This window comes from Drosophila sechellia, unplaced genomic scaffold, assembly GCF_004382195.2.
Source record: "Drosophila sechellia strain sech25 unplaced genomic scaffold, ASM438219v1 U_286, whole genome shotgun sequence".
NCBI classification, from domain to species: Eukaryota; Metazoa; Arthropoda; class Insecta; order Diptera; family Drosophilidae; genus Drosophila; species Drosophila sechellia.
Window position 1 is genome coordinate 7,320 of NW_022611230.1, and position 16,333 is coordinate 23,652.

Genomic DNA, 16,333 nt, shown 5'->3' on the forward strand with positions numbered 1-16,333 from the left:
TGAGAGGGTATAGTAGTGTAAACGACCGGAATTACGACAGAGGGTTCAAAAACTACTATAGGTAGGCAGTGGTTGCCGACCTCTCATATTGTTCAAAACTTATGTATTCATATGATTTTGGCAATTATATGATTAAATTAAATAATATACATATGAAAATGGTTAATTATTATATGTATATGGGAAAAAATGCTGAGATATTCCCATATTCTCTTAGTATTATAGAGAAAAGCCATTTAAGTGAGAGGGTATAGTAGTGTAAACGACCGGAATTACGACAGAGGGTTCAAAAACTACTATAGGTAGGCAGTGGTTGCCGACCTCTCATATTGTTCAAAACTTATGTATTCATATGATTTTGGCAATTGTATGAGTAAATTAAATAATATACATATGAAAATGATTAATTATTATATGTATAAGGGAAAAAATGCTGAAATATTCCCACATTCTCTTAGTATTATAGAGAAAATCCATTATAGTGAGAGGGTATAGTAGTGTAAACGACCGGAATTACGACAGAGGGTTCAAAAACTACTATAGGTAGGCAGTGGTTGCCGACCTCTCATATTGTTCAAAACTTATGTATTCATATGATTTTGGCAATTATATGATTAAATTAAATAATATACATATGAAAATGGTTAATTATTATATGTATATGGGAAAAAATGCTGAGATATTCCCATATTCTCTTAGTATTATAGAGAAAAGCCATTATAGTGAGAGGGTATAGTAGTGTAAACGACCGGAATTACGACAGAGGGTTCAAAAACTACTATAGGTAGGCAGTGGTTGCCGACCTCTCATATTGTTCAAAACTTATGTATTCATATGAATTTGGCAATTATATGAGTAAATTAAATAATAAACATATAAAAATTAATATTTATTATATGTATAAAAAAAAAAATAATCATATTATATATGAATAATGGAAAAAAAATGAAATGTTCCTATAATCTCTTAATATATAAGAGAATAGACCGTATGTTGGATGGCAAACGGAATTGAAAATACCCGCTTTGAGGACAGCGGGTTCAAAAACTACTATAGGTAGGCAGTGGTTGCCGACCTCCCGCATTATTCGAAATATTTATTTCGGATTATGTTTATATTGGTTACATAAAATAAAGTATATTATTATCCGTACAAATTTGTTTCTCAGTTCTATAGAACACGGGACTTGGCTCCGCGGATAATAGGAATATACGCTTTTTAGATAATATCGTTGAAACAAAAGTCAAGTTTCTATTATATATAGAATAACAAATCGTTTCCATATATTATCGTTAATTTTTGGAGGCAGGCAAATATTAATTTATTACCTGCCGTATAGTTGGATTATTATATCGTTACGGTATAATACAAATATGGATTCTTATGAAAGAAATATAAAATTATATATTAAATGTGGAAATATTATCATATGCGCTTGGTTTTATGTTATATATTACCAGAGAGATATATGAAAAGAGATAAATTTTAAATTTATCTTCAAAATGCAAATGATTTAACTTAATATTTATATTGGTTAAACAAAAATTGTACATGTGTGGATACAATAATTATGTATGTTGGAAATAAAATGATATTTTATAATGAAATATGTATATATAAAAAGATAAAATTATAGAAACATATATATTACAATAATTATATGAAATTCTTGTTATATTGGTAAAACAAGTATAAATTAAAAATGAAAATATGGATTACGAATGCTATATAAAAATGGCCGTAATCGAATAGATTTTTTACTTATATTTATATATTTAAAATTTTACCCAAAGGCGAAATATTGAATTTTATTCAATATAATAAAAATCATGGAATTATATAAAGTGAAAAATCTATATATCTATTATATTGCTTATTTCGATTCAAAAAATATGAATGGAATATGAAGGAAAAACATTATTCTGGTTGATCCTGCCAGTAGTTATATGCTTGTCTCAAAGATTAAGCCATGCATGTCTAAGTACACACGAATTAAAAGTGAAACCGCAAAAGGCTCATTATATCAGTTATGGTTCCTTAGATCGTTAACAGTTACTTGGATAACTGTGGTAATTCTAGAGCTAATACATGCAATTAAAACATGAACCTTATGGGACATGTGCTTTTATTAGGCTAAAACCAAGCGATCGCAAGATCGTTATATTGGTTGAACTCTAGATAACATGCAGATCGTATGGTCTTGTACCGACGACAGATCTTTCAAATGTCTGCCCTATCAACTTTTGATGGTAGTATCTAGGACTACCATGGTTGCAACGGGTAACGGGGAATCAGGGTTCGATTCCGGAGAGGGAGCCTGAGAAACGGCTACCACATCTAAGGAAGGCAGCAGGCGCGTAAATTACCCACTCCCAGCTCGGGGAGGTAGTGACGAAAAATAACAATACAGGACTCATATCCGAGGCCCTGTAATTGGAATGAGTACACTTTAAATCCTTTAACAAGGACCAATTGGAGGGCAAGTCTGGTGCCAGCAGCCGCGGTAATTCCAGCTCCAATAGCGTATATTAAAGTTGTTGCGGTTAAAACGTTCGTAGTTGAACTTGTGCTTCATACGGGTAGTACAACTTACAATTGTGGTTAGTACTATACCTTTATGTATGTAAGCGTATTACCGGTGGAGTTCTTATATGTGATTAAATACTTGTATTTTTTCATATGTTCCTCCTATTTAAAAACCTGCACTAGTGCTCTTAAACGAGTGTTATTGTGGGCCGGTACTATTACTTTGAACAAATTAGAGTGCTTAAAGCAGGCTTCAAATGCCTGAATATTCTGTGCATGGGATAATGAAATAAGACCTCTGTTCTGCTTTCATTGGTTTTCAGATCAAGAGGTAATGATTAATAGAAGCAGTTTGGGGGCATTAGTATTACGACGCGAGAGGTGAAATTCTTGGACCGTCGTAAGACTAACTTAAGCGAAAGCATTTGCCAAAGATGTTTTCATTAATCAAGAACGAAAGTTAGAGGTTCGAAGGCGATCAGATACCGCCCTAGTTCTAACCATAAACGATGCCAGCTAGCAATTGGGTGTAGCTACTTTTATGGCTCTCTCAGTCGCTTCCCGGGAAACCAAAGCTTTTGGGCTCCGGGGGAAGTATGGTTGCAAAGCTGAAACTTAAAGGAATTGACGGAAGGGCACCACCAGGAGTGGAGCCTGCGGCTTAATTTGACTCAACACGGGAAAACTTACCAGGTCCGAACATAAGTGTGTAAGACAGATTGATAGCTCTTTCTCGAATCTATGGGTGGTGGTGCATGGCCGTTCTTAGTTCGTGGAGTGATTTGTCTGGTTAATTCCGATAACGAACGAGACTCAAATATATTAAATAGATATCTTCAGGATTATGGTGCTGAAGCTTATGTAGCCTTCATTCATGGTGGCAGTAAAATGTTTATTGTGTTTGAATGTGTTTATGTAAGTGGAGCCGTACCTGTTGGTTTGTCCCATTATAAGGACACTAGCTTCTTAAATGGACAAATTGCGTCTAGCAATAATGAGATTGAGCAATAACAGGTCTGTGATGCCCTTAGATGTCCTGGGCTGCACGCGCGCTACAATGAAAGTATCACATGTATTTCCTAGACCGAGAGGTCCGGGTAAACCGCTGAACCACTTTCATGCTTGGGATTGTGAACTGAAACTGTTCACATGAACTTGGAATTCCCAGTAAGTGTGAGTCATTAACTCGCATTGATTACGTCCCTGCCCTTTGTACACACCGCCCGTCGCTACTACCGATTGAATTATTTAGTGAGGTCTCCGGACGTGATCACTGTGACGCCTTGCGTGTTACGGTTGTTTCGCAAAAGTTGACCGAACTTGATTATTTAGAGGAAGTAAAAGTCGTAACAAGGTTTCCGTAGGTGAACCTGCGGAAGGATCATTATTGTATAATATCCTTATCGTTAATAAATATTTGTTATAATACAAATAAATACAATTTACCAAAATAAAAATATTACAAAATGATTCCACGGAATCAAAAGTTAAAGTCAAAATAAAATGAAGATGGCTTTTATTTTATATGTGGGGCTTGGCAACCTCATAAAAAGACTTTAACATTATTAATGTTGCTGTGCGTATTTGTGGCAGTACTTACTACAACAACGGCGTTTCCTATAAAAACAAATTCTCGAAAATGGAAATCGAAGAAACTAAACTAAATTCGAAAGTAGAAGTCGAATTAAAATAAAAATAATTTTGAATGTGTGGTAATCAAAATAAGTGTGTGTGTATATGGACCATAATATACACGCGTTGCGAATATGTATTGTTCATCTATGTTATGAGCATACGTTGGCTAATGCAACAACCTAAAATATACAATGTTTGTACCTGTCATCCATCAGGTTAATGTTTTATATAAATTTTGCAGTATGTGTCACCCAAAATAGCAAACCATAACCAGATTATTATGATACATAATGCTTATATGAAACTAAGACATTTCGCAACATTTATTTTAGGTATAAAAATAAATTTATTGAAGGAATTGATATATGCCAGTAAAATGGTGTATTTTTAATTTCTTTCAATAAAAACAATATTGACATTATATAAAATTGAATTATAAAACTCTAAGCGGTGGATCACTCGGCTCATGGGTCGATGAAGAACGCAGCAAACTGTGCGTCATCGTGTGAACTGCAGGACACATGAACATCGACATTTTGAACGCATATCGCAGTCCATGCTGTTATGTACTTTAATTAATTTTATAGTGCTGCTTGGACTACATATGGTTGAGGGTTGTAAGACTATGCTAATTAAGTTGTTTATAAATTTTTTATAAGCATATGGTATATTATTGGATTAAATAATGATTTTATTCATAATATTAAAAAAGAAATGAAAAACATTATCTCACATTTGAATGTGAAAAACGAAGAGAAATATTTTCTTTTTCAATCAAATAATACTGAGAAATGTCTAGCATAAAAAATTGAAATATTTTTCATCTAGAATTGTCTCTTATTAATGATTCGGAAAAAGAAAAATCTTGGTTTTGTTATTATTCTTCGTTGGTTCGTTAAATGGATAAAAATGACTTTGCTTACAAGAACTATTGGAACTATTTATAACGAATTTAATTGATTGTTTTATCATTTATATATAAAGAATTTATGGCAAAATATAGTTATATATACAACCTCAACTCATATGGGACTACCCCCTGAATTTAAGCATATTAATTAGGGGAGGAAAAGAAACTAACAAGGATTTTCTTAGTAGCGGCGAGCGAAAAGAAAACAGTTCAGCACTAAGTCACTTTGTCTATATGGCAAATGTGAGATGCAGTGTATGGAGCGTCAATATTCTAGTATGAGAAATTAATGATTTAAGTCCTTCTTAAATGAGGCCATTTACCCATAGAGGGTGCCAGGCCCGTATAACGTTAATGATTGCTAGATGATGTTTCCAAAGAGTCGTGTTGCTTGATAGTGCAGCACTAAGTGGGTGGTAAACTCCATCTAAAACTAAATATAACCATGAGACCGATAGTAAACAAGTACCGTGAGGGAAAGTTGAAAAGAACTCTGAATAGAGAGTTAAACAGTACGTGAAACTGCTTAGAGGTTAAGCCCGATGAACCTGAATATCCGTTATGGAAAATTCATCATTAAAATTGTAATATTTAAATAATATTATTAAGAATAATGTGCATTTTTTCCATATAAGGACATTGTAATCTATTAGCATATCCCAAATTTATCATAAAATATAACTTATAGTTTATTCCAATTAAATTGCTTGCATTTTAACACAGAATAAATGTTATTAATTTGATAAAGTGCTGATAGATTTATATTATTACAGAGCGTTAATTTTTCGGAATTATATAATGGCATAATTATCATTGATTTTTGTGTTTATTATATGCTCTTGTATGATTAACAATGCGAAAGATTCAGGATACCTTCGGGACCCGTCTTGAAACACGGACCAAGGAGTCTAACATATGTGCAAGTTATTGGGATGTAAACCTAATAGCGTAATTAACTTGACTAATAATGGGATTAGTTTTTTAGCTATTTATAGCTAATTAACACAATCCCGGGGCGTTCTATATAGTTATGTATAATGTATATTTATATTATTTATGCCTCTAACTGGAACGTACCTTGAGCATATATGCTGTGACCCGAAAGATGGTGAACTATACTTGATCAGGTTGAAGTCAGGGGAAACCCTGATGGAAGACCGAAACAGTTCTGACGTGCAAATCGATTGTCAGAATTGAGTATAGGGGCGAAAGACCAATCGAACCATCTAGTAGCTGGTTCCTTCCGAAGTTTCCCTCAGGATAGCTGGTGCATTTTAATATTATATAAAATAATCTTATCTGGTAAAGCGAATGATTAGAGGCCTTAGGGTCGAAACGATCTTAACCTATTCTCAAACTTTAAATGGGTAAGAACCTTAACTTTCTTGATATGAAGTTCAAGGTTATGATATAATGTGCCCAGTGGGCCACTTTTGGTAAGCAGAACTGGCGCTGTGGGATGAACCAAACGTAATGTTACGGTGCCCAAATTAACAACTCATGCAGATACCATGAAAGGCGTTGGTTGCTTAAAACAGCAGGACGGTGATCATGGAAGTCGAAATCCGCTAAGGAGTGTGTAACAACTCACCTGCCGAAGCAACTAGCCCTTAAAATGGATGGCGCTTAAGTTGTATACCTATACATTACCGCTAAAGTAGATGATTTATATTACTTGTGATATAAATTTTGAAACTTTAGTGAGTAGGAAGGTACAATGGTATGCGTAGAAGTGTTTGGCGTAAGCCTGCATGGAGCTGCCATTGGTACAGATCTTGGTGGTAGTAGCAAATAATCGAATGAGACCTTGGAGGACTGAAGTGGAGAAGGGTTTCGTGTGAACAGTGGTTGATCACGAGTTAGTCGGTCCTAAGTTCAAGGCGAAAGCCGAAAATTTTCAAGTAAAACAAAAATGCCTAACTATATAAACAAAGCGAATATAATACACTTGAATAATTTTGAACGAAAGGGAATACGGTTCCAATTCCGTAACCTGTTGAGTATCCGTTTGTTATTAAATATGGGCCTCGTGCTCATCCTGGCAACAGGAACGACCATAAAGAAGCCGTCGAGAGATATCGGAAGAGTTTTCTTTTCTGTTTTATAGCCGTACTACCATGGAAGTCTTTCGCAGAGAGATATGGTAGATGGGCTAGAAGAGCATGACATATACTGTTGTGTCGATATTTTCTCCTCGGACCTTGAAAATTTATGGTGGGGACACGCAAACTTCTCAACAGGCCGTACCAATATCCGCAGCTGGTCTCCAAGGTGAAGAGTCTCTAGTCGATAGAATAATGTAGGTAAGGGAAGTCGGCAAATTAGATCCGTAACTTCGGGATAAGGATTGGCTCTGAAGATTGAGATAGTCGGGCTTGATTGGGAAACAATAACATGGTTTATGTGCTCGTTCTGGGTAAATAGAGTTTCTAGCATTTATGTTAGTTACTTGTTCCCCGGATAGTTTAGTTACGTAGCCAATTGTGGAACTTTCTTGCTAAAATTTTTAAGAATACTATTTGGGTTAAACCAATTAGTTCTTATCAATTATAACGATTATCAATTAACAATCAATTCAGAACTGGCACGGACTTGGGGAATCCGACTGTCTAATTAAAACAAAGCATTGTGATGGCCCTAGCGGGTGTTGACACAATGTGATTTCTGCCCAGTGCTCTGAATGTCAAAGTGAAGAAATTCAAGTAAGCGCGGGTCAACGGCGGGAGTAACTATGACTCTCTTAATGCCGACAAATGTTTTACCGTTGGCATTAAGGGCCAGCCGAAACAGAAGTGTACCGTGCTAGAGGCACAGAGCTTTTACGTAGGCTCAAGGGAGATTCCATCATTGAAGCGAACGGACGAGTGGAAGTACTTAGGCATCAACTTCACTGCAACCGGGAGGGTTCGATGCAATCCGGCCGAGGACATTGGTCCGAAGCTACAAAGATTGACAAAGGCCCCCCTCAAACCACAACAGAGGATGTTCGCCCTTAGGACTGTCCTTATCCCACAGCTCTATCACAAGTTAGCCCTTGGGAGTGTGGCGATAGGCGTCCTACGAAAAACTGACAAACTAATACGATACTATGTGCGAAGATGGCTAAATCTTCCGCTGGATATACCGATAGCATTCATTCACGCACCCCCAAAAAGTGGAGGTCTCGGAATTCCATCACTTAGATGGGTAGCTCCAATGTTAAGGCTAAGACGTTTGAGTAATATTAAATGGCCTCACCTCACGCAAAACGAGGTAGCCAGCTCTTTCCTCGAAGCAGAAAAACAACGGGCCCGAGATAGATTATTAGCAGAACAAAATGAATTGTTATCGCGTCCGGCAATAGAAAAATATTGGGCGAACAAATTGTACCTCTCAGTTGATGGTAGCGGACTCCGTGAAGCAGGCCATTGGGGCCCGCAACACGGGTGGGTTAATCAACCCACGCGTTTACTAACAGGAAAGGAATATATAGACGGTATTCGTCTGCGGATAAATGCCCTACCCACGAAGTCTCGTACTACAAGGGGAAGGCACGAATTGGAACGACAGTGTCGTGCAGGATGTGACGCTCCCGAAACAACAAACCATATTATGCAAAAATGTTACCGATCGCATGGGAGGCGCATAGCTAGACACAACTGCGTAGTAAATCGAATCAAGCGGGGACTTGAGGAGAGAGGCTGCGTAGTCATTGTTGAACCAAGTCTGCAGTGCGAATCCGGTCTTAATAAACCAGACCTGGTGGCACTACGACAAAATCACATTGATGTGATCGACATACAAATTGTGACAGACGGACACTCTATGGATGATGCACACCAGCGCAAAATCAATAGATACGACAGACCGGACATACGAACTGAGTTGCGTCGCAGATTCGAAGCCGCAGGTGACATTGAATTCCATTCTGCCACCCTGAACTGGAGGGGGATCTGGAGTGGTCAATCCGTTAAAAGATTGATAGCGAAGGGTCTCCTCAGCAAATATGATAGTCATATCATTAGCGTCCAGGTTATGAGAGGCAGTCTCGGTTGTTTTAAACAGTTCATGTACCTGAGCGGGTTTTCCCGAGATTGGACTTAGCTAAAACGTTTGGTTCAAAACATTTGCTTGCTGTCTTGGCATAACATCAATAAAGGCATAAACATCGCAAATAATGGTAATATATAAATTGGCTATGAGGATGGTTTTAGTACGTAGGCGTTGCGGAACTTCGGTTCAGATAGAGCAATGAATCGTGCATGCTAGGAAACTGAAGTGTTGACAGACCTAGTATCTTTCGATAGATTTCCATACCTCCGCGATCAAAAAAAAAAAAAAAAAAAAAAAAATAGCCAAATGCCTCGTCATCTAATTAGTGACGCGCATGAATGGATTAACGAGATTCCTACTGTCCCTATCTACTATCTAGCGAAACCACAGCCAAGGGAACGGGCTTGGAATAATTAGCGGGGAAAGAAGACCCTTTTGAGCTTGACTCTAATCTGGCAGTGTAAGGAGACATAAGAGGTGTAGAATAAGTGGGAGATATTAGACCTCGGTTTGGTATCGTCAATGAAATACCACTACTCTTATTGTTTCCTTACTTACTTGATTAAATGGAACGTGTATCATTTCCTAGCCATTATACGGATATATTTATTATATCTTATGGTATTGGGTTTTGATGCAAGCTTCTTGATCAAAGTATCACGAGTTTGTTATATAATCGCAAACAAATTCTTTAATAAAACGATGCATTTATGTATTTTTGATTTGAAAATTTGGTATAACTCCAATTACTCAGGTATGATCCAATTCAAGGACATTGCCAGGTAGGGAGTTTGACTGGGGCGGTACATCTCTCAAATAATAACGGAGGTGTCCCAAGGCCAGCTCAGTGCGGACAGAAACCACACATAGAGCAAAAGGGCAAATGCTGACTTGATCTCGGTGTTCAGTACACACAGGGACAGCAAAAGCTCGGCCTATCGATCCTTTTGGTTTAAAGAGTTTTTAACAAGAGGTGTCAGAAAAGTTACCATAGGGATAACTGGCTTGTGGCGGCCAAGCGTTCATAGCGACGTCGCTTTTTGATCCTTCGATGTCGGCTCTTCCTATCATTGTGAAGCAAAATTCACCAAGCGTTGGATTGTTCACCCATGCAAGGGAACGTGAGCTGGGTTTAGACCGTCGTGAGACAGGTTAGTTTTACCCTACTAATGACAAAACGTTGTTGCGACAGCATTCCTGCGTAGTACGAGAGGAACCGCAGGTACGGACCAATGGCACAATACTTGTTCGAGCGAACAGTGGTATGACGCTACGTCCGTTGGATTATGCCTGAACGCCTCTAAGGTCGTATCCGTGCTGGACTGCAATGATAAATAAGGGGCAATTTGCATTGTATGGCTTCTAAACCATTTAAAGTTTATAATTTATTTTATAAACGACAATGGATGTGATGCCAATGTAATTTGTAACATAGTAAATTAGGAGGATCTTCGATCACCTGATGCCGCGCTAGTTACATATAAAAGCATTATTTAATACAATGACAAAGCCTAGAATCAATTGTAAACGACTTTTGTAACAGGCAAGGTGTTGTAAGTGGTTGAGCAGCTGCCATACTGCGATCCACTGAAGCTTATCCTTTGCTTGATGATTCGATAAATAAATGATTTTTTCCTGTAGCCAAACACCTCGTCATCAATTTAGTGACGCATATGATATTGTCCCTATCATATAATTAATATAAAGACTTTAATGGATTGTGTCAAGTTGCCAAACACCTCGTCATCAATTTAGTGACGCATATGATATTGTCCCTATCATATAATTAATATAAAGACTTTAATGAATTGTGTCAAGTTGCCAAACACCTCGTCATCAATTTAGTGACGCATATGATATTGTCCCTATCATATAATTTTTGATATAAAGACTTTAAAGAATTGTATCAAGTTGCCAAACACCTCGTCATCAATTTAGTTTTTTTTTTTTTTTTTTTTTTTTTTTTTTTTTAGCGTGCGTTTATTTATTTAAAATCTGTCCTAGTGGACAATAATTAAATGGTTTTGCGGGGGAACATTAGCTTAAGGGATACTATTGTACATGTATTTGTGGCGGGTTTTATATGTGTTGTCTATTGTTGTGGAAGATCGAGAGGGTGTCTCCTCATGAGACGTCTGCTTGTTTGGCTATTGTCTAACAGGTTGGTGGCGAGGTGGTTAGGGTGGTTTTCGAGCCTTTTCAGGTATCTCTCGCTGAGCCTGGAGATTTCATCAGCGACTTGTGGGATTCCAAGTTCCCTATGTATGGCGACATTCTCGTGGTAGGGATGCGCATTACAGGCAATTCTCAAGCACCTATTCTGGAACCGCTGTATACGCAGGCGATTCGTGTGGCTTGCCGTGCCCCATAGCTGTATCCCGTAGGTCCAGATGGGCTTGATAATTGCCTTGTACACCAGGATTTTGTGGTTCTGCCTTAGCTTGGACCCTCTCCCAATAAGCCAATGCATCTGCCTCAGACGCGCATCGGCCTGTATGCGTTTGCTGACGATGTGGGGACGCCAAGTGAGCCTGCGGTCCAGGGTAAGTCCTAGGTACTTGGGTGCGGGTGCGTTGGGAATGATGACTCCGTTTAGCGTGACCGGTGGGCAGTCTCCTCTCCTTAGTGCAAATGTTGTTTGGGTAGATTTTTCCGCGTTCACTACGATGTTCCACCTGCTGAGCCAGGGATGTAGCGCGTCCATTTGCCTTTGGATTGTTTCGGAGGCTTCTCGTGGGTCGGATGAGGAGGCGAGGAAAGCCGTGTCATCTGCATAAGTCGCTATAGTTAGGTTCCTGGAGGGGATTATGGGAAGGTCTGCGGTGTAAAGGGTGTACAGTATTGGTCCGAGCACACTGCCTTGCGGAACTCCAGCTCTGATCAGTCTGGGTAGGCTTATTGCACTTCCGCATCTGACTTGGAATGCTCTTCCCTCAGTGTAGGATTTGAGGAGGGTAAAATGGGGGCTTGGGAGGTAGGATTTGAGTTTATGGAGGAGTCCAGGATGCCAAACTCTGTCGAATGCCTGCTTCACGTCGAGCATTACAGCGCAGCAGTATTTCTTTTGCTCGAATGCCTCGAGGATCCGTTCGACTAGCCGGTGGCATTGCTCTGGATCAATTTAGTGACGCATATGATATTGTCCCTATCATATAATTAATATACAGACTTTAATGAATTGTGTCAAGTTGCCAAACACCTCGTCATCAATTTAGTGACGCATATGATATTGTCCCTATCATATAATTTTTGATATATAGACTTTAAAGAATTGTATCAAGTTGCCAAACACCTCGTCATCAATTTAGTGACGCATATGATATTGTCCCTATCATATAATTAATATAAAGACTTTAATGGATTGTGTCAAGTTGCCAAACACCTCGTCATCAATTTAGTGACGCATATGATATTGTCCTTATTATATAATTTTTGATATAAAGACTTTAAAGAATTGTATCAAGTTGCCAAACACCTCGTCATCAATTTAGTGACGCATATGATATTGTCCCTATCATATAATTAATATACAGACTCTAATGAATTGTGTCAAGTTGCCAAACACCTCGTCATCAATTTAGTGACGCATATGATATTGTCCCTATCATATAATTTTTGATATAAAGACTTTAAAGAATTGTATCAAGTTGCCAAACACCTCGTCATCAATTTAGTGACGCATATGATATTGTCCCTTTCATATAATTAATATAAAGACTTTAATGGATTGTGTCAAGTTGCCAAACACCTCGTCATCAACTACTATATTATGGTTGCGCCGACCTCTCATATTGTATTCTCTTATGTGTTCATAGGATTTTGACAATTATACGAGTAAATTAAATAATATACATATGAAAATGATTAATTATTATATGTATAAGGGAAAAAATGATGAAATATTCCCATATTATCTTAGTATTATAGAGGAAAGACCGTTGCCGACCTCTGATATTGTTCAAACTTATGTATTTATATGATTTTGGCAATTATATGAGTAAATTAAAAAATATACATATGAAAATGGTTAATTATTATATGTATATGGGAAAAAATGCTAAGATATTCCCATATTCTCTTAGTATTATAGAGAAAAGCCATTTAAGTGAGAGGGTATAGTAGTGTAAACGACCGGAATTACGACAGAGGGTTCAAAAACTACTATAGGTAGGCAGTGGTTGCCGACCTCTCATATTGTTCAAAACTTATGTATTCATATGATTTTGGCAATTGTATGAGTAAATTAAATAATATACATATGAAAATGATTAATTATTATATGTATAAGGGAAAAAATGCTGAAATATTCCCACATTCTCTTAGTATTATAGAGAAAATCCATTATAGTGAGAGGGTATAGTAGTGTAAACGACCGGAATTACGACAGAGGGTTCAAAAACTACTATAGGTAGGCAGTGGTTGCCGACCTCTCATATTGTTCAAAACTTATGTATTCATATGAATTTGGCAATTATATGAGTAAATTAAATAATATACATATGAAAATGATTAATTATTATATGTATAAGGGAAAAAATGCTGAAATATTCCCACATTCTCTTAGTATTATAGAGAAAATCCATTATAGTGAGAGGGTATAGTAGTGTAAACGACCGGAATTACGACAGAGGGTTCAAAAACTACTATAGGTAGGCAGTGGTTGCCGACCTCTCATATTGTTCAAAACTTATGTATTCATATGATTTTGGCAATTATATGATTAAATTAAATAATATACATATGAAAATGGTTAATTATTATATGTATATGGGAAAAAATGCAGAGATATTCCCATATTCTCTTAGTATTATAGAGAAAAGCCATTTAAGTGAGAGGGTATAGTAGTGTAAACGACCGGAATTACGACAGAGGGTTCAAAAACTACTATAGGTAGGCAGTGGTTGCCGACCTCTCATATTGTTCAAAACTTATGTATTCATATGATTTTGGCAATTGTATGAGTAAATTAAATAATATACATACGAAAATGATTAATTATTATATGTATATGGGAAAAAATGCAGAGATATTCCCATATTCTCTTAGTATTATAGAGAAAAGCCATTTAAGTGAGAGGGTATAGTAGTGTAAACCACCGGAATTACGACAGAGGGTTCAAAAACTACTATAGGTAGGCAGTGGTTGCCGACCTCTCATATTGTTCAAAACTTATGTATTCATATGATTTTGGCAATTGTATGAGTAAATTAAATAATATACATATGAAAATGATTAATTATTATATGTATAAGGGAAAAAATGCTGAAATATTCCCACATTCTCTTAGTATTATAGAGAAAATCCATTATAGTGAGAGGGTATAGTAGTGTAAACGACCGGAATTACGACAGAGGGTTCAAAAACTACTATAGGTAGGCAGTGGTTGCCGACCTCTCATATTGTTCAAAACTTATGTATTCATATGATTTTGGCAATTATATGATTAAATTAAATAATATACATATGAAAATGGTTAATTATTATATGTATATGGGAAAAAATGCTGAGATATTCCCATATTCTCTTAGTATTATAGAGAAAAGCCATTTAAGTGAGAGGGTATAGTAGTGTAAACGACCGGAATTACGACAGAGGGTTCAAAAACTACTATAGGTAGGCAGTGGTTGCCGACCTCTCATATTGTTCAAAACTTATGTATTCATATGATTTTGGCAATTGTATGAGTAAATTAAATAATATACATATGAAAATGATTAATTATTATATGTATAAGGGAAAAAATGCTGAAATATTCCCACATTCTCTTAGTATTATAGAGAAAATCCATTATAGTGAGAGGGTATAGTAGTGTAAACGACCGGAATTACGACAGAGGGTTCAAAAACTACTATAGGTAGGCAGTGGTTGCCGACCTCTCATATTGTTCAAAACTTATGTATTCATATGATTTTGGCAATTATATGATTAAATTAAATAATATACATATGAAAATGGTTAATTATTATATGTATATGGGAAAAAATGCTGAGATATTCCCATATTCTCTTAGTATTATAGAGAAAAGCCATTATAGTGAGAGGGTATAGTAGTGTAAACGACCGGAATTACGACAGAGGGTTCAAAAACTACTATAGGTAGGCAGTGGTTGCCGACCTCTCATATTGTTCAAAACTTATGTATTCATATGAATTTGGCAATTATATGAGTAAATTAAATAATAAACATATAAAAATTAATATTTATTATATGTATAAAAAAAAAAATAATCATATTATATATGAATAATGGAAAAAAAATGAAATGTTCCTATAATCTCTTAATATATAAGAGAATAGACCGTATGTTGGGTGGCAAACGGAATTGAAAATACCCGCTTTGAGGACAGCGGGTTCAAAAACTACTATAGGTAGGCAGTGGTTGCCGACCTCCCGCATTATTCGAAATATTTATTTCGGATTATGTTTATATTGGTTACATAAAATAAAGTATATTATTATCCGTACAAATTTGTTTCTCAGTTCTATAGAACACGGGACTTGGCTCCGCGGATAATAGGAATATACGCTTTTTAGATAATATCGTTGAAACAAAAGTCAAGTTTCTATTATATATAGAATAACAAATCGTTTCCATATATTATCGTTAATTTTTGGAGGCAGGCAAATATTAATTTATTACCTGCCGTATAGTTGGATTATTATATCGTTACGGTATAATACAAATATGGATTCTTATGAAAGAAATATAAAATTATATATTAAATGTGGAAATATTATCATATGCGCTTGGTTTTATGTTATATATTACCAGAGAGATATATGAAAAGAGATAAATTTTAAATTTATCTTCAAAATGCAAATGATTTAACTTAATATTTATATTGGTTAAACAAAAATTGTACATGTGTGGATACAATAATTATGTATGTTGGAAATAAAATGATATTTTATAATGAAATATGTATATATAAAAAGATAAAATTATAGAAACATATATATTACAATAATTATATGAAATTCTTGTTATATTGGTAAAACAAGTATAAATTAAAAATGAAAATATGGATTACGAATGCTATATAAAAATGGCCGTAATCGAATAGATTTTTTACTTATATTTATATATTTAAAATTTTACCCAAAGGCGAAATATTGAATTTTATTCAATATAATAAAAATCATGGAATTATATAAAGTGAAAAATCTATATATCTATTATATTGCTTATTTCGATTCAAAAAATATGAATGGAATATGAAGGAAAAACATT

The 16,333-nt window shown here is 35.9% G+C and overlaps 2 non-coding genes and 1 pseudogene across 2 annotated transcripts; all 3 read left to right on the top strand.

Moving 5' to 3' along the window:
- Nucleotides 1-1,919: 1,919 nt before the first annotated feature.
- Nucleotides 1,920-3,913, top strand: LOC116803093. Its single transcript, XR_004363377.1, has one exon. It is a non-coding gene; the product is annotated as a small subunit ribosomal RNA (ribosomal RNA).
- A 687-nt stretch (nt 3,914-4,600) lies between these two features.
- On the top strand, nt 4,601-4,779 carry LOC116803090. Its single transcript, XR_004363374.1, has one exon. It is a non-coding gene; the product is annotated as a 5.8S ribosomal RNA (ribosomal RNA).
- Nucleotides 4,780-5,173: 394 nt separating this feature from the next.
- Nucleotides 5,174-10,720, top strand: LOC116803094 (annotated as a pseudogene).
- Nucleotides 10,721-16,333: the final 5,613 nt, after the last annotated feature.